The sequence below is a fragment of the Passer domesticus genome, chromosome 6 (assembly GCF_036417665.1).
Source record: "Passer domesticus isolate bPasDom1 chromosome 6, bPasDom1.hap1, whole genome shotgun sequence".
NCBI lineage: Eukaryota > Metazoa > Chordata > Aves > Passeriformes > Passeridae > Passer > Passer domesticus.
The window spans coordinates 47,525,958-47,551,124 of NC_087479.1; the positions used below are offsets into that span (position 1 = coordinate 47,525,958).

Here is a 25,167-nt window from a genome sequence, read left to right on the forward strand (position 1 = left end):
TAAGCTGAAGAAACATCTGCCTCTGGGTTTCATCACTTGCTGTTTTGCACTTGTGATAGGACGTAGATAGAAATCTGAAGTCAAGTACTCTAGCTGCTCTTTGGCAGTAGATGCTCTGAAAAAAATTGCACAATAATATTTTAAGTAGCGTTTGGAGAACCATGTTCAGTACTAGATGTACAATTGTCTTAGGTTTACAGAAAAATAGTGTATTTGTGTACAGGTCAGTCAGCCTCCAGTGTCTTCCCAGAGACAAAATCACAGCCAGGCGCTTGCAGTCTGGCATAAATAATGAATATCGTAAAAAAAATCCCACACAAATAAAACACAGATTTTATGACAGAGTCTGCTTCAGCTTTTTATAAGAAGTCAGGGTTCAGTACTGGCACCTTAGTTCAGATGCTGAGATGGTGCATCCGAACAAATTACTGTCTTCCACAGTGAGATGGTCTCTACTTCAAGAGCTTCAGTTTCAGTCAATTCCTAGCTTTCTGCTGTAAAAAAAAAAAAAAAAAAAAAGGGCCCAATTTTCAGTTGAACAAATACTGTATTTTCAAGGAAAAGACCATGCACGTGTAGCCAAAACTTCACATCTATTCCAAGTGTTTATCAAAGACATGTATTGTTAGTAGGAAGGTCTTATGGCACTGTGGCTGTAACAAAGTGGAAAAAAGTGGAAGGTGTGCAGGGCTGCAGTTCAGACAGTCTTCCTTAGGCATAAAAAATAATTTATTTTTACTAGTACCTCACACAGTCAAACAGTCATAGTTAGTTTCAGCCAAGTCTTCCTTCTCTTTGATCTCTGTGCTGCCTGCTATTATAAGATACTGAATTATCACCACCTCCCTCAGGCTGTCTCAGAAGTTTACAGATGCAAACTTTCAAAACAGTTTATGTTCAGCTGGTTTCCCCTTACTCCCTAACATGGCAAACCAGCCAAAGCAGAGTTCTCAAAAGAGAAAAACAGTAGTGCGAAACACTTAATATATAATCACCCATTTGTTTTTAAAATCTTTCCCAAAGGAATATTGTTTACCCTTTCCTATCGAGCTATGATGAAAGCAAAGTCGCTTTCCAGGTTGCATTTATGGTAGGGTATTTATATATAGGCACTGCTAACAGTGATGGTGGTTTCTAAAGTATTTAAGGTAATTTATTTGTGTGTTCATGTTTTTGTTTGTGTACTTGTGTAGCTGTACCTTGTGCCATCAGCTTTGGCTGAAGCACTAGCTCAGCAAGAGGAATGCTGTGTGGAAAATCAGACCTGTGTGGAATTGCATGTTGACATTTTCACCAAATTGCTTCCTTTTTTTCTTTCTCTCACTAGAATTATTAAAGATGTAACCACAGAGCCTCTTTTACAAAGTGCAGATCCATACTGCTGTCAGTTTTCATTGCATTTCTCATATGTGTTGTGGCCTTGAAAGCAACTGGACTATAAATAATGCAACTCCAGTTACGGAGTTTGGTTAAAAAAAGAGAAGTAAAAATCTGTAATTTTATTTTTAGAGCAAAAAGTTGCTGCCTTTTCCATTCTTTACTCTGGGATTTAAAACAAACTAAAGTAATAGCTCAAAAGCTTTTCAGGTTCCTGAATGTGTCTTTCATTACCAAGGACACTTTTAAATTCTATTGCTAAACCATCTAATCTTTAAAGTTCCATGAGTGTAGGCAACTGTGAGGGAAGCTGCATAATTCAGTGGTGAAGTCATGCTTGATTCATCACCCATTATTTATTATACAATAATTTCTGTAGTTCCTAAAGATGATAATCCTAGCAATAAGCACTGATGGGAAGTCAGCAATCTTGGACCAGAAATTAGATGATCAGCATTACATACTAGAGTAAAATCTGGTATAATAATAATCTAATCTCAAGAATCCATTGAGAAATACTGTATTTAACACAGACTGCCTTTTTAAGAAATGGGCCTAAAGACCTTTTATTATTTTATTATTTTTACCAATTAATTCTAAAAAAGTGTTAAAATTATAATTAATTTTTGTTTCTTTACTATTGGTGAGTATGTTTTTTGACAGTCTTCTTTTTTCTCCCTGCCCTCCTCAACTTTTCTTATTTTGGTTCATTAATGTAATTTGACTAAAACATGCTCAGTAAATTTCAAGTGTGTGGTGCAGGTGGCTGATACAGGCTTCCTACAATCAGCTTTTCTGTATCTCAGTAGTGTAACCTGTGTATTCCTGTCCTTCAACCCTTTTTAAGCTGGCAATCTGTGCCTCCAAGTAGTGACAACCTTTATTGTGTCCTGGAGAAGACGACAAACAACAGCTGGAGACTGATTTGGGAACAACTGCATTTATTTTCATTTGAAACATAATCTGTGCCTCCTCCCCTTCTCCTTTCCCCCCACCCCGTGTTTTGAATAGAGCGCTCAGGGAAGGAGAAAAGTTTGGCTGACACTTGTTTGCCTTGGGTTTAGTTCAGCAGCATCTGTGGCCTCAGCAGAGCGGGCAGCCCTGGGACTTGGTAGCTCGGTGCTGCGAAGCAGTGAGCTGTGTTTTGTGTGCTGCAGTGCAGGTGACATTTAAACCCATATTCAGTGGTAGCATTCCTTTGTTCTGAGACAGGAGGTGGCTTCTGGCTTCATGGAAGTCATTGGGGGTTTTGCCAGAAATTTGAGCAGGCCTTAGATTTTATGCAGAGTTTTCAGCATTGTTTTGTTGCCAGGATTTGTCCCAAGCTGTAACCTTATGTGCCAGCACTGTCTTTAGTCACTGCTTTGCTCTGTGTGTGATGGTGTGGTCAGAACCTGGTGCTTGAGTGGAAATGATACTAGTCTAAACATGATCTGTGTGCTTGGGATTATGTGTTTTAAACTGACCTGAAAGCAGTGCACTGTGAATTCCTTCGGTACCAAAGCTGGGATTGAAACTGAACGTGCCAGAAAACAACCCAACAGCTGTCACTAGATATTAAATGGTGCTGCAGGAAGGGGGGTTGATTGGTGGGCTAGAAGTGCAGGTACACATGATGGATGTATTTCTTAGAAAACCAGCTCACAGAAAGCTGGATATAAAGACACAGACCAAAATAAAAAGCTTCATATACCCTCCTTAGGGACATGGGAAACATCTAACACATCCAGTTTTCTGAGTCAGAACTTGGCATGGTGTAGTTCCATGCAAGGCAGGCACATTTGGAGTGCTTAGAAGCCTCAGAACAGGGCAGTTCAAAGATATGTCTCTATTCAACAGAGCATCAATAAAGTAAGGACTTCAGGCTAAATTAGGAACATATATGATCTAAGTACAGGTTTTATTCTTAGTAACTCTTCCACTACCAGTTTGCCACAACTTCCTTAAAATTTACAGCAATTACAGTTTCATTTGTTCTTATGATGCGTAAATTATATTCTAAACTAACAACAGTTTTAAATTAGTATATTTTAAAAAAAATTAAATCTTCATAATAGGAAATACTTGGTAAATGATGCATGCCAGCTAAACACAAAGTTACATGAAAAGGTTGCAATGCAGTACTGACCATGCACAGAGTGTTCATTCCACTTGCTAAGCAGTGTAGAAGTTTCAAGCAGTTGGGAATGAAGATATAAAATTAAACTCAAATTGAAGAAATTTAATATAACCATTCATTTGAATGTGAAAAAGTAATCAAGGTAATTATGAAAAGGAGCTTGTTTTTAACCTTTTAGTTAAAATCTTAATTTAGCAAATGTTAAGTAAGTTTTTAAACAAAACTTGATTTAAATTTTCCTTAAAAGCTATGGAATAATAGTCTCAGGATAGGAAGTTGTGAATGATGCCCTTGTTTAGTTTTAAGGAGAATACCCATTTTTACTAACCTGTTACATTCTGCAAGTGGAGAACTGTTGTAGAGATTATCAAAATACATTAAACCCTGAGAAAGGCTGACAGCAATGTCAAAAACTGTCCTGGATTACTTTACTGTGCATTTTGATGAACAGTGATGTTTACAATTAGTTTTGTAGTAAAATTGTATATTGTGGCCTCAGGCAGAGAACTGTACCTGAACTGTTTTACTGCTTCTCTCTCTTTCCTCTGGCTGTTAAAAAGTTGTTGAGTCACCTGTGCCTGTTCCAGTGCTTGAACTTTTTCAGCACATGCCAAGAGGTTTTCAAAACAGCATCCTCAAGTAGGAATGGATTTTATTTTGAAAATATTATTTCCATGATTTTTTTTCTCTGAGGCACAGAGAAACATACTGTTTTGCTAGTATTTATTTCCATTATCTTTTCTAGGTTAATTTCTGAAGTAGCATGTACATTTTGTAGGGTATATAGGTGTATGCCTAAGGTTAAGCACATTACAAATCATATCCTTACTGAGCAACTTATGCATCTCTTTAAATATTATTAAAGTTAATGGATTGTTGACATGCTTGGAATTAAGCACATTCTTGAATATTTTTCTGAACTGACACTACTGCTTTGACACAGTATTTTAGTCATTTCTGGAAGCTGAAAGGAATAAATAATTTGCTGCTGTAAATGTCTCATAATTGTGGTTAACTCTTCTCCATGAAGCAAACAGTGTGGTGTACCTCGTTTAGCAAAGATTAAGAATGCTTTTATTGCAAAGGAGAAATCAAGTGTGTTGGGTTTTGTCTTTTTTGTTGTTGTTTTGAAAAGATAAAAAATTCAAATTTAATTAAAATGCTGACTTAAAACCAACCAAAAACCATCTGTGATGTTTACAAAATAATTAACTTCTGTAAGTTATTCTGAGCTGGAGCTCTGCTAGTTCACAGTCTGAGCAGTTCAGAACTGGTGCACTGACCGTTGAATTGAAGACAAGCAAATCAAAGCCGCTTTTCCTGTCACACATACTTGTGTTAATCCTACTACAAGAGACCAAGCAGAGACGCAGTAGGTGTTAAGAATTGCTGAAAAGTTCAAAGTGTGCGTTCCCGGTAGGATGCGGTGACTCCAGGGTGCACTGCCTTTCAAAGGGTGACGCGGCAGCCTCGCAGAAAGGCTCTGCTCCTCTCTGCTGCATACACTACTCTTATGTTTGGTAGGAAGAAGGCTGTGGAAAGCTGAAAGGGAATGACTAATAAGTGATGTGGCTGCTGTGGCTCCCGAATATTTTATTTTAACATATTCCACTGCAATCACTTATGAGCAATTCACACTTCACAGAAACCAGAGGAAGAAAAGCCTTTAGATAATCTTGGCTGACACACTTGCTAGTGCAGGATTGTGTCCTACTGTGATTTCTTCTGTTGTCCATTTTTATCTGAGTCAAGTGATAATGCTTTCCCTAAGAGACTTCCACAGTCTAGTATATTTTGCTGTTAGGAAATTTTCTGATGCTCTGTAAACTAAATTCAGCTTTACTTAAATTCAAGCCATTACTGTGAGATAAATCTCTGGGAACTTAAGCTAAGTAATTCCTATTGCTGTCCTTGGCAGTTGACACAATTCAGGTACCTGTAAGTCTTATTATTATGTTTTAAAAAAACATGTTACTGTATACATTTTGTTCACAAAAAAATCCCCAAACCACACAACAACAGGCAAAACAATCCGCTGCAAACAACAAAAAACCCTCCCAAAACCAACTGAGTGCTCATCAACCTGGAGTTTTTCCATTGTAACTCTGTACAAGTTTGTGGTGAAATCCAACCCCATGTTTATAACAGCCTCTGGCTCAGCTATGTAGTCTATGCTGTTTATTTATTTTAAAGGTAACGGTGTACACTGAAATACAGAAGACATGTGAAGCTGCAGGCAGGGGCGGTTTGGTTTGTGGTGGTTTTGCTATTTGGGGTTTTTTTGAATCACACATTGGGTTGTTTAGTTTTGTTCCAGATGTTAAAAGGGATTGCAGCCCCTTTACAATACCTTGGTAACTCTGAAGAGCTGTAAAACTGCCTGGCATATTCCCAATTTTGGAAGATTTACATAGACTCTGCAGCATCTCTGACCTGAGGTAAGGAGGAAGTGAAGAAAGAAGGGGTAAAACAAACATTTGTTGACACTGCTGTTAACTCAGTGGGAATCCAGCAGATACCCTCAAACCATCAGCCATGCCATCTCACTGTGTCTAGGACACAGGGATACAGGGACACAGGGATACAGGGACAGAGACCCAAGTGCAGTTACAGAATTGTGTTATGTTCAACCCCCAGCTGCAAGAGAATGCAATGTGGGAAATTATTCTGTGGAATCTTAACACAGATGTAAAGGAACAAACACAGGAATAGGATTCACAGCACTTATATTAGCCCCTATGAATGCCTTTTGCCTGTGCAACCTGCATGTTTGGCTGGCCCTGGCCTGCCAGCCCAGCCTTTGGAAATGCCCTTTTGCATCCTATGGCATGACTGTGAATAGATAAAGATGTGTGCAGTTGTATTTTATAGCTGCTTTATAGGAGAACTCCTTTAAAATACTTTTGAAACCACAGGTCTGGCTTCCTTAGGCTGTGCTTGGTCTTTTTAAAATGCACACCTCTGTGCCTTATACAGACCCAGTGTTGTGTTTCCATGATAGAGAGGGAGCTAGGAAGAGATAATTATGGAGTCCTAAGAGAATGAGGAGCTGATATGAGCCTTGAAGTTAGAAGGCTGATGTGATAGTGTGTCCCTGCTGCCTCTCCTCCAATTACTGGCTGAAATGGCTCATCTTAATTAAAAACTTCCTGGCAGCTGTGGATAACCTTCAAGGCTGTAGTGCCTCATTTTTATTACCTTTTTCTCTACAGTCTGCTATTAACAATGTATCTCATTACGAAATGAAAACCTTTGTCTTCTGAAGTTAGACTTACAAAAAGTGTTGCACTACCCATTCTGAAATGTCTTTGGATAAACTTTTCCCTTTCCTTTTTTTTTGCTATATGTTTATCCAGTACATCTTGTGGAATCGTTGTGCTTAATTTAGATGGTTGACTTTACAAGAGCTCATTTATACCCGTGTATGCTTTACACACATTATCTTTTCATGGAAAAAGCTTGGTTCAGAAAGCTTCTTGCAGCTGCTGTGTAAGTAGAACATTGTAGAATTGCTGGAATGTTCTCCATCTGAGATGCCAGAGCTGATAGTGATGCCCTGTTGCTTCTTTGGGAAGATAAATGTTGAATCAGCATTGCAATTAAACATGGTGAGTGAACTGTGGACCTTGTCATTTCAAGTAGCATTTGTTACAGGAGTCTCTGAAAGCACTGCTGGAGTTAAGCATCTGTAAGTACTTTTATTATAAACCCTTATTTTTATAGCCTTATAGCTTGACCATAGAAATTTGCCTTTGGCAAGAATTTGGCACACAGGTCCCTGTCACCACAGGAGTCAAAGTTAAATATTTATTATCATTTCCTTCTTAAATCTAATTCATTTTAATTATAGATGGGCTTGTGCTACAGAATTTGGATCCAGATCTTAAACTCTTCTTTCCCAGGCTGAGAGAATGTATAGAGTTGAAACTTATTTTTGTGCCTGTCTTTTGTTCAAATTCAGCTGGCAACAATTGGACAGTGAGTTAGTATTACTTTTACTATTTTCTTTCAAAGAACAAGATTTTTATTGTCAGTGTCCTTTCTTCCATTTAGAGTGATATTTAGAGAAATCCTTGATTTCTTTTTTAGTATTGTATTTTGAAAAAAAAAAAAATCAAATGTCTTCTAGCTTTTGTTTTGTTTGGAAGAGAACGAAATGTTGGAAGACAATGTTGCGACTTTGTTTTGGCTTCTTGGGTAAACACTAATCATATTAATAGCTCTAACTGTATAACAGTTCATATTAATAGTTTTGTAACTCCTGGGTGACTTTTAGCTCTGGCTATCTCTGGAAATGAGGTCAGGCCTCTCAGGGGGATTACAGAGCTGTGGTTTGTCTATGCATGAGGAAGACACCAAGGGCCAGAGCCCAATTACGGTTGAAACTGGCCAGTGCTGTTTCAGATAACAAGAAAGGCTTTTTGAAGTACATTGATAGCAAGGGGAGGTCTAAAGAAAACATTGGATTGATCCTTGTTGAAGATGGTCACCTGCCTAATAGAGATGAAGAAAAAGCATTCAATGTGTCAGTTTTTGGTGACGCTGATAAACCTTGGTGTGCCTGATCCCCAGAGCTGGAGGCCCATGAGAGCTGGGACAGTGGCTTTCCCCTTGTGGCCACTGGAACTGTGAGGGACCACCTGTATCAGCTGAATGTTCACAAGTCCATGGGGCCTGTTGGGATTCATCCCTGAGTGCAGAAGGATCTCACTGGTGTTACACAGGACCCCTCTCCATCAGCTACCAAAGGCCTTGGGAGCCCGGGGAGGTCTCTGCCAGCCACTGTTATTCCTATTTACTAGAAGGGTGGGAGGAAAGACCCAGGAACCTGCAGGCCTGCTAGACCAACCTCAGTTCCTGGCAAAATTATGGAGGAGATTGTACTGAATACTGTTAAAAGGTATTTAAAAACAATGCAGTCATCAGGTGCTATCAACATGGGTCACAAAGGAAAGTCCCATTCAATTAATTTGATCTTTCAATCTTACCTGCGTGGTAAGGTCACCCACCTGGTGGGGAAGGGAACGTGGTGAATGTAGTTTTTCTGCATTTTTGCAGAAAATGTGAGAATTTGTGAGATTTTTGGCACTGTCCCTCACAGCATCCTTCTGGACAAGTTGTCCAGCTGTGGGATAAGGGGGTTCATGGTGTGCTGGATGCAGAGCTGGCTGCAGGGCAGGGCTCCCAGGGTTCCAGTGAGTGGGGCTGTGTCTGGATGGTGAGCAGCCACCAGTGCTGTCCTTAGGGCTCAATCCTAGGGCTGCTCAACATACTTATCAAAGGTATGGATGCAGGAGTTGAATGTGCCATTAGCAAATTTGATGGTGACACCAAACTGGAAGGTGCTGTTGGCTGTCTTAAGGGACGGGAAGCCTTGCAGAGGGATCTGGATAGATTGGAGCATTTTGCAATGATTAATTACACATTGATTTCGCAGTGATTAATGGGATGAAATTCCACCAGTCAAATACCAGGTTTTTCACCTGGGATGGGGTACCACTGGGCATATGTATCTATTGGGAAGGGATTAGCTGGAGAGTAGCTCTGCAGAAAGGGATCTGGTGGTGCTCAGTAGCAGTCAGCAGGGTGTGCCTTTGTAGCCAAGAGGGCAAACTGCATTCTAGGGTGCATGGAATACAGTAGAAGATAAAAATCCCCTCCAAGTATTGGCCTGGGGACAGAGATACTTACTGATAAAACGTGACAAATTTGGAGCAGCTGATTAGCCACTGTCAGACATCCAATTGCTAGATTCTTTGTTTTGCCTTTGTCGTTTTAAAAATAAAAATTATTTCAGAAAATATGAAAATTTTGGTATAAATATATTTTTTAAATATTTGAAATGAAAAAAAATCAGTGAATCATCAACTGCATTATTACTTTTCCTATGTAACTTGTTTAAGCAGCAAATCAGCCACTCAGAAAGTGTCTTGTTTTTATCTTAGTACTTTAAGCTACTGAAGGATTGAAACCTCTGTTTAAGCAATGGCAAATAATGTGTTATTGAACGCTTCACCTACTGCTTCCTTCAAGGTTCATTTTGTTTGCTTGCCTTGCCCATGATCTAGAGTTCAATAATGCTCACTGCTCATCAAGGCATTCATTATCCCCTTTCTTTCCTGTGTATTGAGCATACTGAGTTTAGATGGTTTAGTATTAGAAGGTTTTAATTGCACTTGGTGCAACTGAGGGGTTTCTTTTGCCTACTAAGCAATTCTAGAAGTGCTTTATCCATGGAATATTTCAGTGCTGATCTTATCCAGGAGGCTAAAATCAGTGGTTTAAATCCTGGCATAAATCAACTGTTTGCTTCTTCAATACCTTCACCCTGACTACTGATCCTATGTCTTTCCAATTATGCATTCAGGGGTCTTCATTTTATAGAGTTTTCACTCTGTGCACTAAGTCTCCATCCTTATTCCAGACTACCTTGGAATTGGAGATAAAGAAATAAATTCTTATTTAGATAATCCTGGTGATAAAGTCTGTGTTTTTTCTCTTGTTCCTGCCTTTGTTTCCTGTAAGTGCAAATACTGTTAGGGCTTTGTACAAAACAAAGGCAGACACAAATTGCTAATATTCCATGTATTGAATAGGTTCTTACATCTTTAATTATTGTATAATTGCTTAATTGCTGTATAAAGGACAGTCTTCCATAAATGTGTAGCCCTGTTTTCAGGTCATGGCAGTTGGTAACTATGGTTATGTAGCTGGGGTGTTGTACAGTAATGTGTTTTGGTGTGGCCAAGCACTTCAGAGTAGAGAAATCTGATGAAATTAAGATTGCTTTCCTACCATGATTCATGTAAAAAAGAAGAAAAGATTACAAGTGCATACAGAGCGCTTGTAAATATTTTGGGCTTGGGTTATCGGGGTTTTTTTTTGCTGGAGGGGGTTAGATTAATTTTGCAGAATTAAGTGATCACTTTGATATGAGTGGTTACTCTCAAAGTCACATTCCAAACCTGTTTACTCATGCATAGTACAAGCACAGGATTTCTTCTGTTGAGCATTCTCTTCAATACATATTCAGTCCAATGGGACAAAAAAATGAATCTGACCCTTTGTGTATAGGCATAGAGCAGCAGAAGCAGTAATACTGTGCTTGCAACACACACCTAAAACAATCAGTTGTGAAATGTGTTATTTTTGGGATGTAAGGTAGATGAAAACAGGTAATGTATTATTATTCTAACTCTTGCTTCAAGAATACAATCAAGAGGGGTATTGACATTTTGTTTGTGCAGTGCTGTACTCATGTCCATAGTTAATATGTATTTTCATGAACACTTCAAGCAGCTTTTCTGCTGGCACTATAAATCACATTTTTTCCTTGATGGTTTGGATGTCAATAGCTGAGAGGCATAAAAAAACCTCCTGTCTGTTCATTGGTTTGAGTTTTGTGCATGTTTCCACTGACCCACCAGGTATGTTTGAAGGATGTCTAGCTGAGGTTACAGAAGGTAACAAGAATTCCCTGAACACTGATCAATGGGCAAGTGGTGTTTGTTGGTGAAAGAGCAAAAAATGTTTGCCAAGAGTTACACTGGCTCCTGAGTTACAGGGATATGCTCTGCCAACTTCTCCTTTTCAGGTGCTCTGCTTTGATTAGTAAGTACCTGATTTCACCTGGTGGTGAAGTGAGCTTCTTACCTGCTGGCTTTTGTGGTGTACTGCTTCTGTTTTACACACCAATCAAGTTTATCCTGACGTAACAGGAATAGTTTTCTTGCAATCGATAGGTGATTAAATTTAAATTAAGGATCACACTTTCCTGTCAAACCAGCACCTTCTCCTACTGTATTGTGCACTTTCAACAGGGCTGTGAAATTCCCACTGTATGTCGAAGTATAGAGTTTAAAAAATAAATAACCCCATCAGGTGTAGAAAAAACTTAGAAACTTAGAAAAAGTGCAAACTTGAGTAGATGTTTCACATGTTACTGCTGCATGGAAGAATTGGAGCGTTCTTGGAGGAGATTAGACAAGAATAAATAGTTCCAGTGCTCAGCAAGAAGAGCTATCCTTATGACAACTTTAATGAAGAGTTTTGGCCAGATTTAGTAACAAGTGCTAGTTTTGACATGTTCACAATATCACCATGCTGCATAAAGTGTCTATATATCTGAACTTGACAGGTTTCTACAATAGTGACAGTTGAGTCAAACTGTATAAACTAAGTACTGCAACCAATGTGCATGTGATCAAAGATGACTGGTCTTGAATAATGTAGCACTGGGTTGATGCCGAGTTGTTTATGTTACTGTTCTTGTCATTTTCTTTTTTGAGAGAATGCACATTGTTCTTTTCTATATTCCTCGCTACTGTGCCTGTAATATATGATGTTTTTATTTCTAGTTTCAAAATGCAATGCCAAGTGCACTTGGACTTGAATACCTTGTACATACACACATATTTCCTAGTTGAATTCCTAGTCTTCCTGTGCAAGAAGAATCAACATTTTTGCATTTGTACAGACAGTCCAAAAGCCTGAAACTGTATGTAGAGCTAGCCAAAAAAGAAGCACCTGGAGCTGTGGTGCACAAAGTAGTCCAAAACACAAAAAACACCCTACAGTATTTTATTTGAACAGACCAGTGTGTTGGTGGTGTTCAGTGTCTTAACAGCTAATTGTGCTTGAATGTCATGGGATAGCAAAAGCTTATATTAAAATATTTCTTTTTTTTTTCCTTTTAATGACCAATCTTTCTTCTCCTCCAAGCAGGGAAGTAGCATAGTTCCTTACTGTGAATGTTGCCTTAAAAAAAAAAAGTTTACTAAAACATATATTGCCACACTAAATTTTGGTAATCATAATGTTATTAATAAATATTTTTTGAAGAACTTCAGTGTAAAGCATCATAGTTACCAAAATGTTTGTGCTTTTCTCAGAGTGAACTGTTTACCAGCTTACTCTCCCTCTCTTTCATGTTGCCTATCACTGGTAAAAGTTGACTTTAAATATTATAAAAAAAAGCAAAAAGCCCCACCGGAGACTTGCAATTATGTTTCGCGTGCAACTTCAGTGTCAAGGGCAGCCTCTTCTTAGACTGTACCCTTCATGTGAGACCTCCAAAATGCTGACAGAAATGTCTAGTGAGTTTTAAAGCTGTTGTGAGCCTGAGTGAGCAGGGCCTTCATTTTCTAGAAAAGAATGGAAAAAAAATCTGTATTGCATGTTCAGGATACCTCCTCCAGACTGTAACTAGATGTGGTCTGTGCTGGTGTTACTTTTCAGTCAGCTGATCTTGATGTACAGCCAAAGAGCTCAATCTCATGTTCATTACCAGCTGGAATGTTCATTACCAGCTGGACAGAGAGGGGACATCGTACACGGAGCGATGTTTGCTTTACACACACAGAGGCATTGACAGCTTTGGCAGTGCCTTGTTTTACTGTACTTGAATGTTGGAAAGATTCTTTTATCTGCTGTTGTATTGAAGAGGTTATTTATTACTTGGGGACACGAGTTTATGATGGTGGCTAGCAAAACAGACTTAAATGCAGTGCATTTTGTGTTTGTTGCTAGGTTCCTCCATGCTTTTGTGTCTTTTGCATAGCACCTGCTCCCCATTTGAAAGAAAACTGCTAAATTAGATATAGAAATTAAATAGCAATGGTGAACTGTTTACCTATGTCCTATCAAGGTGATTTTCCTTCCTCTTCATTGGCACTGCATATACACTTAAAATCCTGCAAAATAAAAAATGCAGGTCTGCTTTTCAGAAGAACAAATTAAATGACACAATTTTCTTCAGATTTTCCCCGTGAAAGACCATAAAATTAATTAAAATTTATTTTTATTCTAATAGTCATTCAAATAAATGAAAATAAATGAAAATTATCCGCTGTGCTTTTCATGTTGCATAAAAGAGATGCCAACTGGATGCTACTGGGAATATTTTTATCCCCAAGGTCTACGATAATCCCTTCCTGCTAAAAGACACATTTCTGAAATATTTATCATAAACCTGCCATGCTGTTGTCACATTGTTCCTTTCGTGGTGTGAGCAGTTCTGGGACTTCTGCCAGCATTGTTCCTTCCGTTCAAATAGGAAATTTGCTACTAAGTGTCTGGTTCTCAGACGAACAACACCGTACTTGTTCATCAACCTGACTTTGGTGATTCATAACCTAAATTCATAACCATGCAAAGTAGGAGTAGCCAGTGTGTGGCCTGTCAGGTTTACTGGTATTATATTTGCAAGTATAATTTTAATTGTATGTGCACATGGAGGGGGGGGGGGGTGGTTGATAATATTAAACAGAAATTAGTTCTTTGAAATACTAAGTTTGTGCTGCTTAATAAGTTTTACAAATAATAAGGGAAAAAACTGCATGAGACTGATGCTTTGACTTATGGCTTTTTAAAATCAGAAACTGTTATAGCATTAGCTCTTCTGCTCTCTTTGTTTTTGAGACTGAACAAGTGAGAAATATTTGTACATATTGAAAGGAGAGGGTCTTGAATCTCTTGAACTTGCAGTGTGTCCAAAATACATTGGAACATCTGCCTTAGAAAAGCCCGATTCTAGGAGGTTTCATTTATGAAATGTTTGTTTCAATTGGTAAACTAAAAATAGTTCCTTCAAACACCTCATTTGTGTGCAGTAATTTAAAGATTTTTAATTTCCTATGTGCTTTTGTAACATTAAATAATTTTTTTCAAATATAAAAATGGTTTGAATACGTTGCTCATTACTCTGGTTGCATTTTAAATGGAGTTCTATTTTAACTCTGAGTGTTCTGAGAATAGCAAGAATAATTTGATAATGCTATTTCCTCATGAAATCATTTAAAGTAGAAGGGTTTCCATTTCAGGATTCTGGAGTACTGTCTGGTTGAATTAGATGTTGCACTTGAATGGATAATTAATGAAATTCTTTAACCAAACTTTGTCAGCTATTCTAAAATTATGACCAATTTGGGATTTTTTTTTTAGTATGTGCTAGAATCTACCTGCAGCACTCTCCTTAAGAAATGGTTGTGTAGCATTTGTATATAAAATTGTTTCAACTCATTGAAGGAGAAAAGTCCAAATTATATAAATAAGGATATTTCTAATAGTAATTCAATTTTATATGCATCAGCATGAAGTTCAGCACAAGTCATAGAGAAAATTAGATTCCCTTCAGCTTTCAGTCCATGGAGCCATTGCAGTTTTTGTGGTCAAGGTGCAGTTGTTAGTTTACAGGCCTAGGATACATCTGGATCAGACCTCCATATTCCCTAATTCAAATCAGGACTCAAAATCTGTGTGTTGGGAGAGGCAGACTTTTGTTTGAGCAGTAGCTCAAACCTACCTTAATCTGGACCTCCTTCCAATGTGGAGCTCCTGTCCTCCTGTGTGTTGTCCTAAAGAACCTACAAGCCTCAAACTGTACTCCTTCCTTTCATCTGCCTTACATCAAATTTAGTTGTTCCCTCATTTCTCACCAAATTATTCTGGCACCTCTGGGCAGCCTTGAATCCCTGGACTTTTCCTCTCTCTCTCCCCCTTGCTTCTGATTAAGGAATTGGTTGCTGTTAATGCCACTGCTGTGCTGTCCCCAAAACACTGTACAGGACCTCTTATTAAGTATGTCCTCTTGATCTCTCTGTTTCTCATTAGCTGTTAATCTGGAAACAGACAATACTTATGGGCCATTTTTTGTTGAAGGTGGCTGATAAAATAAAAACATTATCACCACCTGTTGGATGTTTTGATTTCTAAGCTGTATACTGTCAATATGTATACTGTCAATATTGTAAGCCTATGCAGGAATCTGAAAGCCATGTTGTTTCCTTTACTCCTGTGTCATTGCTGGTGATAAATAAGAAATTATTACTAGGATCTGATATTAATACACCAAAAATAAAGTTCCAGACAACCTACAATAGCATGGCTCTGAGTTATGATAAATAAAACCTATCATAGTATAATTATTGCTATAAGCTTGTAATGTTTGCCAAGTTATAGTGTTGGCAGAAGGTCTTTAACATTGCCTTAAGGAATGTAACAGTATGGACCCATTGTAACTCTTCTCTGTGTGTTGATTTAGGACACAGTCTTTTGTTCTTGGTTTGGACCAGCTTTCCTCAAAATTCCTTACTTAGTGGGTATCACCTCCTGGTAATGCTACAGGGAAAGCTCAGGTCATGCTTAGGTCATTCCTAAAACTATGAGCTAGTGTTTTCCAAGAAAAACACTGTAAAGTCTATTTTAAAGGGGAAATGTTATTAGATACAGTTAATTAAATTGGATTAGCTCTGCATCAGCTCTTCAGTCTGAGAGATTCACTTTCCTATGTGTCTTCTGGATAGAGAGAAACCAGAGTGTTTGATTCCAGTCTTTGTTGGACTGATGTATTTTTGTATCAACAGCAGCAAGGTACAACATTGCATCTGAGCATGGTGATCCTGGTTTTGTAGGCTTGCTTGCATTTCACTTCAGAGGTTACCTGCTTTTGCCAGAAATGGTTAAGTTTGTGATGTGGCTGGAAGTACAACTGCAGTCACAGTTATGTACTGCCGTTAGTGTTACACAGCTGCTTAACTCCTGCGTGTGTTCACAGAGGTTGAAAATACCCCTCTGGATGTACCAACAACCCTAGTTCAATAAAGCTTTAAAAGCTTCTCAAATAATGATAAAGGAGCTGCTGTATCACTGAAATGAAGTGCAAGCTTAAATACTTTCCTGAATGAGCAAGAGTCTGGGAAAAATATGTGGTAGGTTAGCTACAGCAGGATGTTACAGGAGGCTCTCAAGCGTGTTCAAGGTGTCCTCATGCCATTGGCAACACAATGAATAATTTTCAAGAGGCAGTAGTTGGCATATAAAACATTGGGTTTATCATAAGATCAAAATATAATGTGGTAAGACTTGTGCTTAAAAATATTTAGCTATTGGAAAGAAATTTCTTGACACACAAATCACTTGCCATTCTCTTAAGTGTTTGTTTAACTTTATAACTTAGGATAAACCAATTTCCATATTAGATATTGTGTTTTACTATTGACTTGTTAAATTGTTCTATGAATTGAAATTACTTTTAATATTCAGTAAAGATAGACACCTTGGCCTCTTCATTATGCAGCCAGCCATATTTTCAGATCAGTAGCACATATTTTGATCGTTGAGTGATTGTATGAAAATACTTGGAGGGTTCCAGGGTTTAACACTCTAGTGGATTCCTGTGAAATTAACAAAAATTAAAACACGGTTTCCTGACACGCTGCATTATCTGCCTATTCAGAAAGAAAAAATGATCAGAGTAAATACCTAAAGCTAAAATTGTTTAGCCCCTATTTCCTGGCTTCTTGCTTTCAAAAGAAAAAAAGTCTTATTTCTATCTTTAAATTTGCTGGAGTCGTCATTCTATTTAGAGTCAGACAAGCCTGAGGTCTAAAGTTACATGAATTTGGTCAAAGTGACCCTGAATTCTTGACTGTAAACACCATAAATCTTCCCTGCAATAATTAGTTTCACATTGTAAAGGCCATGCTGTGAAGGGTAATCCCTCATGCAACAAGTTAAGTTTCTAATTTCTTTTCCATAGCACAATGAATTCCAAAAGCTTTCACCATGTTTCTAGTGAGTCATTTATCAGCTTCATAATAAAGCTTAGAAGGGACATCACAGATCATCTGCAGCAGAAACCAAGTTCTGTATTTCACTATAGCAGAGTAGGTAAGAGTGCCCTAGGGCTACAGTGTTTAATATTACTTATTTTTTGCTTTCAGCATTCACTTTGTCTTATAAAATTTTTAACTGAAAAAGCTTTCTGAAAAGTAATCAAAATCTGTAAGCTGAATCTTAACTGTAAGAAATTCAGTTTCTCAAATTTGCATACAGAAAGTATATCAAACAGGCTTTCTTAATATGCCACACATATTTCTCTATTGAATTATGACTTCACACTGTTGCAAAGGCTCTCCCAACACAGGGAAACACCAACACTATGACCCAGCTAGCACACAAGTACAGAAGGTGTCTTTGTTCTATCATGTATTTTTCATAGATGTCCATTACAGTTTTTCCTAGTCAAGAGTACAGAATTTTGTATATTGATATATTATAGAGTAATAAAATATTTAGCATAATTCCTCTCCAAGTAGGTTTTTAGTAATTGGTTTGACAGCAGTAGGGTATATCCCCAGAGTAGGCATTTCAAGTGCAGCTTTTAAAGTACTGCTAAACTCAGTTATATTTTCATCCCATCTTGATTCCAGTGAGACCCTTTTATAGTTTTTCCCAGGTTCATTTGGGCTTTAGATTTTTGGGGGTAGTGTTGGTGGAATAATTTTTTTTATATGTTTTGATGTTTTTAAGGACGTTGGTTTTGGAAAAAAATGTATCAAGTAATTTTGACTCAAGTAAGTGTCCCTTCAAATATCATATTGCTTCTGTAGTGAAGCAAAATTGATTCCGCCAAATAGCTAAAAAAAAAGGGTCAAAAGGCAGCATTAATTATGATGTACCTTTTTAAAGGACAATTTTGTTAGGTCAAAGAATATCTGCCTGTCACCCTGAGAGTTTAGCTTAGCATACAACAGCATGTCATAAATGTTAATAGGACAAGCTTGTTGAATGCCAGACAAGCACACAACCACACAGATAATTTCTGCAGTGAATGGTGACTTGTTCTCTTCCAAGTTTCATTCAGGCACAGAGACCATCTCTTAAATATGCCTCTCTTCCATGCTCTGCTAAAATATCATGCTATCCTGAGGTAACTTGTGTTGGGGATTATTAAACCCATAAAATAAATGGGAAGTTGAGGGTTATGCTTCACCTGGTTCCTTTTTCTTTGAAAAATGCAAGGTTCCTTCCTTGCATTTTTCAAAGAAAATGTGCAACTAAACCTGTAGCATGAAACTGTAATGTTTGGGCAGAATACCTAAAGAAAGCATACTTAAAAAATGCTTTGTGGGTTTTTGCAAAGATTCTGTGAGCAGGCTGTTCCCTAGAGTAACAGACTGACTCTGATGGCATTCGAGCTCAAGAGATTTTCTTATTGCTCAGGTTGGTTGGTTGAGAAAAGAAAATGTGTTCTGCCTAACAGTTACTCACTGACAGTGACCATTATTTTCTTACCAGTTGTATTTTCAAAACAGATGGAGATATGTAGAAATGGTGCTGCCTGGAGAGGCAGTGTTGAGGAATGTATTGGACTCATGACCTGGAGCTGAACAGGCAAAGATCTTTGTGACATCCAGTCATATCCAATACATCCAATTGCATTTTCTGTGGCTGTGTAGAGTCAGGTGGAAGGGCTGGGGTTGGGTGCAGAAGCTCCTTTAAGGCTGAGCACTGATGATGACAAGTTTGAAGTCAGATTTCAGTGCCTTTGAGAATAAGGATGTCATTAGGAGGGATGGCTGCTTTATTTTGGTTATCATGAGCATTCAGTGTACACTGAATCCAGACCACATACCCTCATTATGTTGTAGGCCTCATCACTCTCTATGCATTACCAGTTTTATCTCCATTAATATTGTCACCCCAGCAGGAAGAGTTCTTTCAGACATAACAAAGTGTATCAAACAAATGCAGACTTAAAATTCAAGATCTTTTAAAGTCCATTTAAGACTTCCCCTAAACTATAGTTTCTTACAGCAAGAGTTGAACACTTACAAGTCCTGCTGGCTTCCCCTTGGAGGTCTGTAGTAGATCCCAGCTGTCTCAGTTTGTGCATCCACAATTTAGGGCTGTAACTCAAAAATTGTATTGAAATGTTGTGCTCAGTGTTGTGGAGATAGAGAGGAAATTGAGTTTTCTTGGAAGAATATATACCCTTGCCTCAAAGGTATATATTCTGATGAATGTAATTAGACTTTTCCTTTTCCTGTAATTCCCTTCCTCATTCTATAGATGACAAGTAGTTAACAAATAATGGTCACTGAACAAGTCTGGTGAGTTCATGTGTTGTTCATCCCTGCTGCAAGGGTTTTGTTGGGTGGGCCAGTGTACCTGCTACCTGTTGAGCCCTTAATCACTGAGATAACATGAGTTAAAATATTTTTCTTAGCTCACAGTAGGCAATGCTGTACAGATATTTACCTGTACAGGGACTTCATTTTTAGTGAGGTTATTTGGCTTATTGTGAGTACAGGCCCTGCTGAATATTGGGCTGTTGCTTTCAAGCTTCTCTAATGTCCCTACATTTTTCATAACAGCATCGGGCAGGTTTTTAGCTTAGGCACAGAACAGTTGCTCTCTTCCTCTTATGAGCTCTAACACTGACTCCTTATCTCCCGTTCACCCTTGTGTTCCATGAGGACTGCTCTCAACTCAGGCCTCATCCTGCACCTTCAGCTTCCTTCCTCAGTGGTGTGAAAGCCTGGAGATGCTGTCCCTTAGCATCTGTGTGTGTGTGTTCTTCAGAAGCTTTCCAGTTTGGGGATGGACTGTTTGGAAAACTACCTAAGTCTTTTTAAATCACACATTCCATGTTGAAAAAGCCCCAACAAAGACAATCCCATTGACTTTAGTCTAAGGTCTAGAATTTTGAGTTCAAAGGTCTCCTAAGAAACTTGGTCAGGACTTTCCAGGAAAGAGCATGTCTTTTCCTACTGGCAATGAAGGCGATCCCCTACTGCTCACAGAATGTAATTTAAATTATTCAGAGGCTTTTGGCTTGCTTCTGGATGCCTCTTCATGAAGATTTAGCTTCAGCTATAGATTTGGGAAAATTTTCACAGAAAAGTTCAATCATTAGACTAGTCAGCATTTTGTTGTGAATTTCTGAGGGGAGAGCTGTCACAAAAGAAACTGGCTCTTCTTCAAAAAAGCTTTTACAACACAGTCTGTTTGTTTTGATCTATGGCTGCACTAAAAAAAAAAAAAGTGAGGAAAAAAGATCTGAGATAGTTAAAAAGTCCCTGATGAGATTTATTTTTTTTTTTTAATAAAGAGACCTTTCATGTTCAGGCAACACTTTGTAATGAAGTACAAGCAAACCTATCTTGGAATTTTCAAACCAACTTTTAAAGTGCTTTGATTAACTAAAAGCGGAGCATTGTTACATTTTTATTTGAAAATCCTCTTTTGATTCTTTTTCCTCCCCCACTCTGTCTTCTGGGATGGGAACGATTTCTGAAATCATATATGTTTTCACAGAATGAAAAGATTATCTTTCATTCAGCTCTTGAATCTGTTCACTAGCTGAGGATCTGCCCTGTGCACTTCCATGAGCCCCTTGAAGTATGAACCTGATATTCTGTTGAAGTGTGGGTTGCTATATCACTTTCAAAGACAGCAGAGATCTGGGGTCACTTTCTGCTGTCTGTGCTCACACTCAAGTAGTACCTTGTGCTGCCTAAAAAATTTCACAAAAACTATTCATGGAAGAAAGTCTTCTTCAGTGTAAATAGACACCAAAACTTTTTAAAATCCTTGTATACAAGTGGTACTCACCATGAGTTTGGACACAATGCAGAAGTCACTGATATTATGCTGCTTTATTTTAAGGATCAAAAGCTTCAAGAAAATGCAGTCTTTCTCTGCCTGCTCAGCCATACATGCTTATTTATTTCATGTCATTAGTTTGGTAAGAGAAAATTAGAAAGGTAGACTTTAGATGGAGTTTAATATCATATTGACTTTCAAATCAAATTACATAAAGGAGCTCACTGTCATTTAGCTTCAGGGGCAAAGATACGTATTCTGACACCTTAGAGAATGTTTTCAAAAATCTTTGCAGTTGCGGTGGATCTGTTTCAGGAGTGCTTTTCCAAGGGTTGGTCCTTTAGGGAGCAGTCCTTTTCTGAGGAGAGGACAGTAAGCAAAGTGGAGCCTTAGCACTGGTACTTCTGTGTGTGTCACTGTTTCACAAAACCTTGCTAGGCATGTAATTTAAAGAGAGCTGATGTAAGTGAACTTGCTTGGGAAATTTTGTGATTAACTTTTTGCATATTGAGCTTTTTTTATGCAATGGTATATTTTGGTTTCTTAAAATCAGCTGGTCTTTGATTTGCTAAAATTGCACACAAAGCCTGTGTTTACAGTATGACTTATTTCACCCTATGCTATGAATGTGATATTTTTTTGGAAGTATGGCTGGAAAAATTGAATATACTGTTGTATGTCAGCTGTTTATAATCAAAGAAATATGTTTAAAAGAGTTCTAGGACTTTTGTAAACTATGCATGCAAATTACTTTTGAAATTGCTTTATTACATTCAGTTGTGACTGCCATTGCTTTGGGTAGCTATTCAAATCCATTGTTATGAATTAATTACAACCACAGTACAGCCTTTTCATACATTTAACTTCAGTTACATCAGCTAATCAAAGGTGCATGCATGTAATGCTGCCGCAGAGCATGGCATAATTAATTTTTAATGTTATGTTTATTTCTCTAGTGAGTATTATTTTTCTAAAAATAGAGCCCAGTCTTTAAAAACTGAAGGTATTTGATTGGACATTAAATACACGTGTGCTCTTTGCAGCAAGAACATCTAGTGAAATATTTGAAGTAAACTGGCAAGGAAGTGAACTTCTGGTCCATGTACTTTAACTCCCTTGGGAGTGTGCTGTTCATTTGTTAATACACACAACACATCGTTTGTGTGGGAGATGCCAATTCCTGCTGTGTTTCTCTGGTTTTCTTTCATATGCATGCAAACATGCAACACTCGAGTTCTACAAATTTAACTGCTGTGATCCATGGGAAAATTTGCTACATTTGTATGCATGAATATGTAGGATTTTTAACAGGGAAAATAATATAAAAATATACTTGTGTGTACACCCATATGTACTCACTTAATGTAAATATGTACATTACAAAGAAAAAAGCCAATGTGAACATAACATGCATTTCTTACATACCTGATGCTTTTCCCCGATGTGTGTATTCTGTGGCTAAACAGGGATAGAAAACTGGTTTGAAACATTCTCAAACAGTTGACTTTGCTCCTGCTGCTATTTTTATCCAAACCTCTACCACATTTTTTGGGGGGTTGTTTTTCTAACAGGTCAGTAATCAGTCCCCTGTGGTTTATACAGTGAACTGAACTGTACACACCTCTTGCCTGATTTTCAGCCAGAAATAGAATGGGTGCTTTTAGGTGTTAGGACTTAAACCAGAAAAATTGTCAAAAAGATCACCCAGTAACTATGTTCTGTTGATAATAGGTAGGCAAAGCAACCAAAAGCTAAGAGGCTTGTAGAGGGAACTGCCAGCAAAAGCTCAAATGGATGTCAGCTGGCCACAAACTAATTCAGGCTGAGAAGGGAGAGAAAAATCCAACTACAAGAAGGTGAAGTTCTGGAGCTGCCTTCCAGTGGGAATTTAAGCAGCAGGACCCAGACTGATACTTGCATAACTCTTGAGGCAGCTGATGGGGTGGTTCTGTGATGAGGGTGCTAAAATCCCTAGAAATTGGATACCAAGTGGTGGAAATTCTTGCTGGTGTGGGCTTTATCAGATTCAGGGACACTGTACCCTGTGTGTCACCCATGCTTCCCCACAAGGTTCAGCTGGGAGCAGAAATCAAGATGAACTCTCCTGTTGGAATGTGTCATGGGATTAGGATTGCTTAAATCATAGTGGCAGAAATGGGAACAAAAGGCTTTAAATGAATAATTTCTGCTCCTTTTAAATGTATGCATCCTCCTTATGTAAGGCTTACTGTCCTCTCACAGAATTGCAGGGTTAACTCCAGCCACCACAGCAGGAAGTACAAGTCTGCCTCCATCCCATTTTGCTTAGTGCTCACCTTTCTTACCTCACAGTTCTTTTTAAAATGGCAATCATTGCCTTCTTTTTGAATGCAAAATATACCAAAATCCAGAGCCATATCAGGTTCTTGCTGTTAGTACCATCATATGGTTATTAATCCTGATATTAAGGTTGACATAAACTAATAACAAATGACTGCAGAGTGGCTCCAGGTCTACCCTATCAGTATTTTTAAAAATCAAGTTTTAAGCAAATAGGTAAAAATTTAGTAGTTTTAGTGTGAGTCCCCCAATTTAAGTTTTTATAGCAGAGTATTATTTTAAAGGCATAAACCCTCATTTTTTAGAAAATTATTTCAACATTTTTCAGTTCAATTAGAATTTTCTATTCTAGATCACTTCATGGTGAGTTTTCTTCTGGCTAACCTTTAATTTTTTACATTCTTACCTCTATTTTACTAATTACTCTTACTATTTTACTATCAGGTCATGAAAATATGACATTTCTTTGTCCTTAACTCCTTATCCTAATTATCTATCTACTTTTTCATTTATACAACCAATTTACATGATGTATGTAACAAAGTTGGTCACTATAAAAGGGAAAAGAACAATATCTGAAAGCAAAATATATTTCCCTTCAGCAGTCTCTCAGTGAATGCTGGTGTACCACCCAGGCTTCAAGAACTGCCTTGCTTATGAAAGCAAAGGCAACACAGAATCAAACAATGCTTCAATTTCATGCCTCATTTCAGACTTCATTAAACATATTTGGTTTCACCTCATCTTCATGAAGGTCCCAAAAAGAGATAGGAGCCCTGATTAATATATGTTGCAGGAAAAGAAGAAGAAAGGAAACTTCATAAATATTTTTAAAATATTATTTCTTTGCTCCTTTGACTGCTGTTGTGCAGCTTTTTAGTCCTTAATTTTTAAATTTTTTTAAAAGATTTTTCTTTCTTTGTGCTATTTCTCTCTTTGCTTCAGAAGACATAGCAGAGTCATTAAATCCCTGGCAAAAATCAGCTTGGCCTTGCAAAACTGCCCGTGGTTGTTTCTTCTACAGATTACTGTTCTCAGGAGAGTTTCTGAACTGCTTGGCCAACAGCTTGGCACTATTCCTCTTTGCTTTGTTTTACAAAAGGGTCGAAGACCCCAAATAGAGTAACTGTTTAATTTTGTTTACTTTATTCTCCAGGATAGAAGAAAATAGTAGCACCCTGCTTTATGGGTTCTTTTTATTGTTCTTCCCCTGTACGTGTTTACAGCCAGTGGCCAAGGAGATGAAAACCTTCTTACACTGCTCTGGCACTGTTGAACTCATGCAGAAATGTCTGCTGGCTACAATGGAGAGAGAATTTCCACTCTAGGTACGAAATGTGAGAAAGCCAGAATCCCATTTTTCCCCATTACCCTTTGTTCAGGAAAACTCAGGTTCAACTGGCTCCAGAATGAGGCTACTCTGTCACCAGATCCAAAGTAGTGACCTGTAGGGTGTCCTGTCTCAGGGGGGTGGCTGTCATGATGACTTCGTCCTGATATCCAACCTAAACTTCCCCTGACGCAGCTCCAGGTCATTCCCTTGGGTCCTGTCACTGTCACCAGAGAGAAGAGTCCATGCCTGCCCCTCCTCTTCCCCTCAGGAGGAAGCTGTAACTGCAGTGAGGTCTCTCCTCAGTCTCCTCCAGGCTGAACAGACCAAGTGACCTCAGCTGCTCCTCATCCAGCTTCACCTCCAGGCTCTTTCTTCACCCCTCTTTGGTCACATTTTTTATTTTTCCATCTGTCTCTGTCCCTCTCCCCACCTGGCAGCTAGGTTCCATGTGCTGGGTTAGTTTCTGCTTTCTGAAATGTTCAAGAGGTCTTGTTGTACATTGAAATTTCATTCATGTACACTTCAAATGAAATTTTGGAATCCTGTGGTGCTGGCACACAGAACAGTGAAATACTAACCTAGATGAAGTTTTGAACTTTCTTATTTAAAGGGGGGTACAACAAATTCAGTA

At 38.2% G+C, this 25,167-nt stretch overlaps 1 protein-coding gene and 1 long non-coding RNA gene across 5 annotated transcripts in view; one reads left to right on the top strand and one right to left on the bottom strand.

Annotated features, from left to right (window-relative positions):
- Nucleotides 1-25,167, top strand: part of KCNQ1 (potassium voltage-gated channel subfamily Q member 1) — a 331,377-nt gene that overhangs the window by 121,510 nt on the left and 184,700 nt on the right. The window lies entirely within an intron of this gene.
- LOC135302152 (uncharacterized) lies at nt 12,346-18,662 on the bottom strand. Its single transcript, XR_010363857.1, has 3 exons — nt 18,572-18,662; nt 13,128-13,188; nt 12,346-12,639 (listed from the first exon to the last, which is right to left on the bottom strand). It is a non-coding gene; the product is annotated as an uncharacterized LOC135302152 (long non-coding RNA).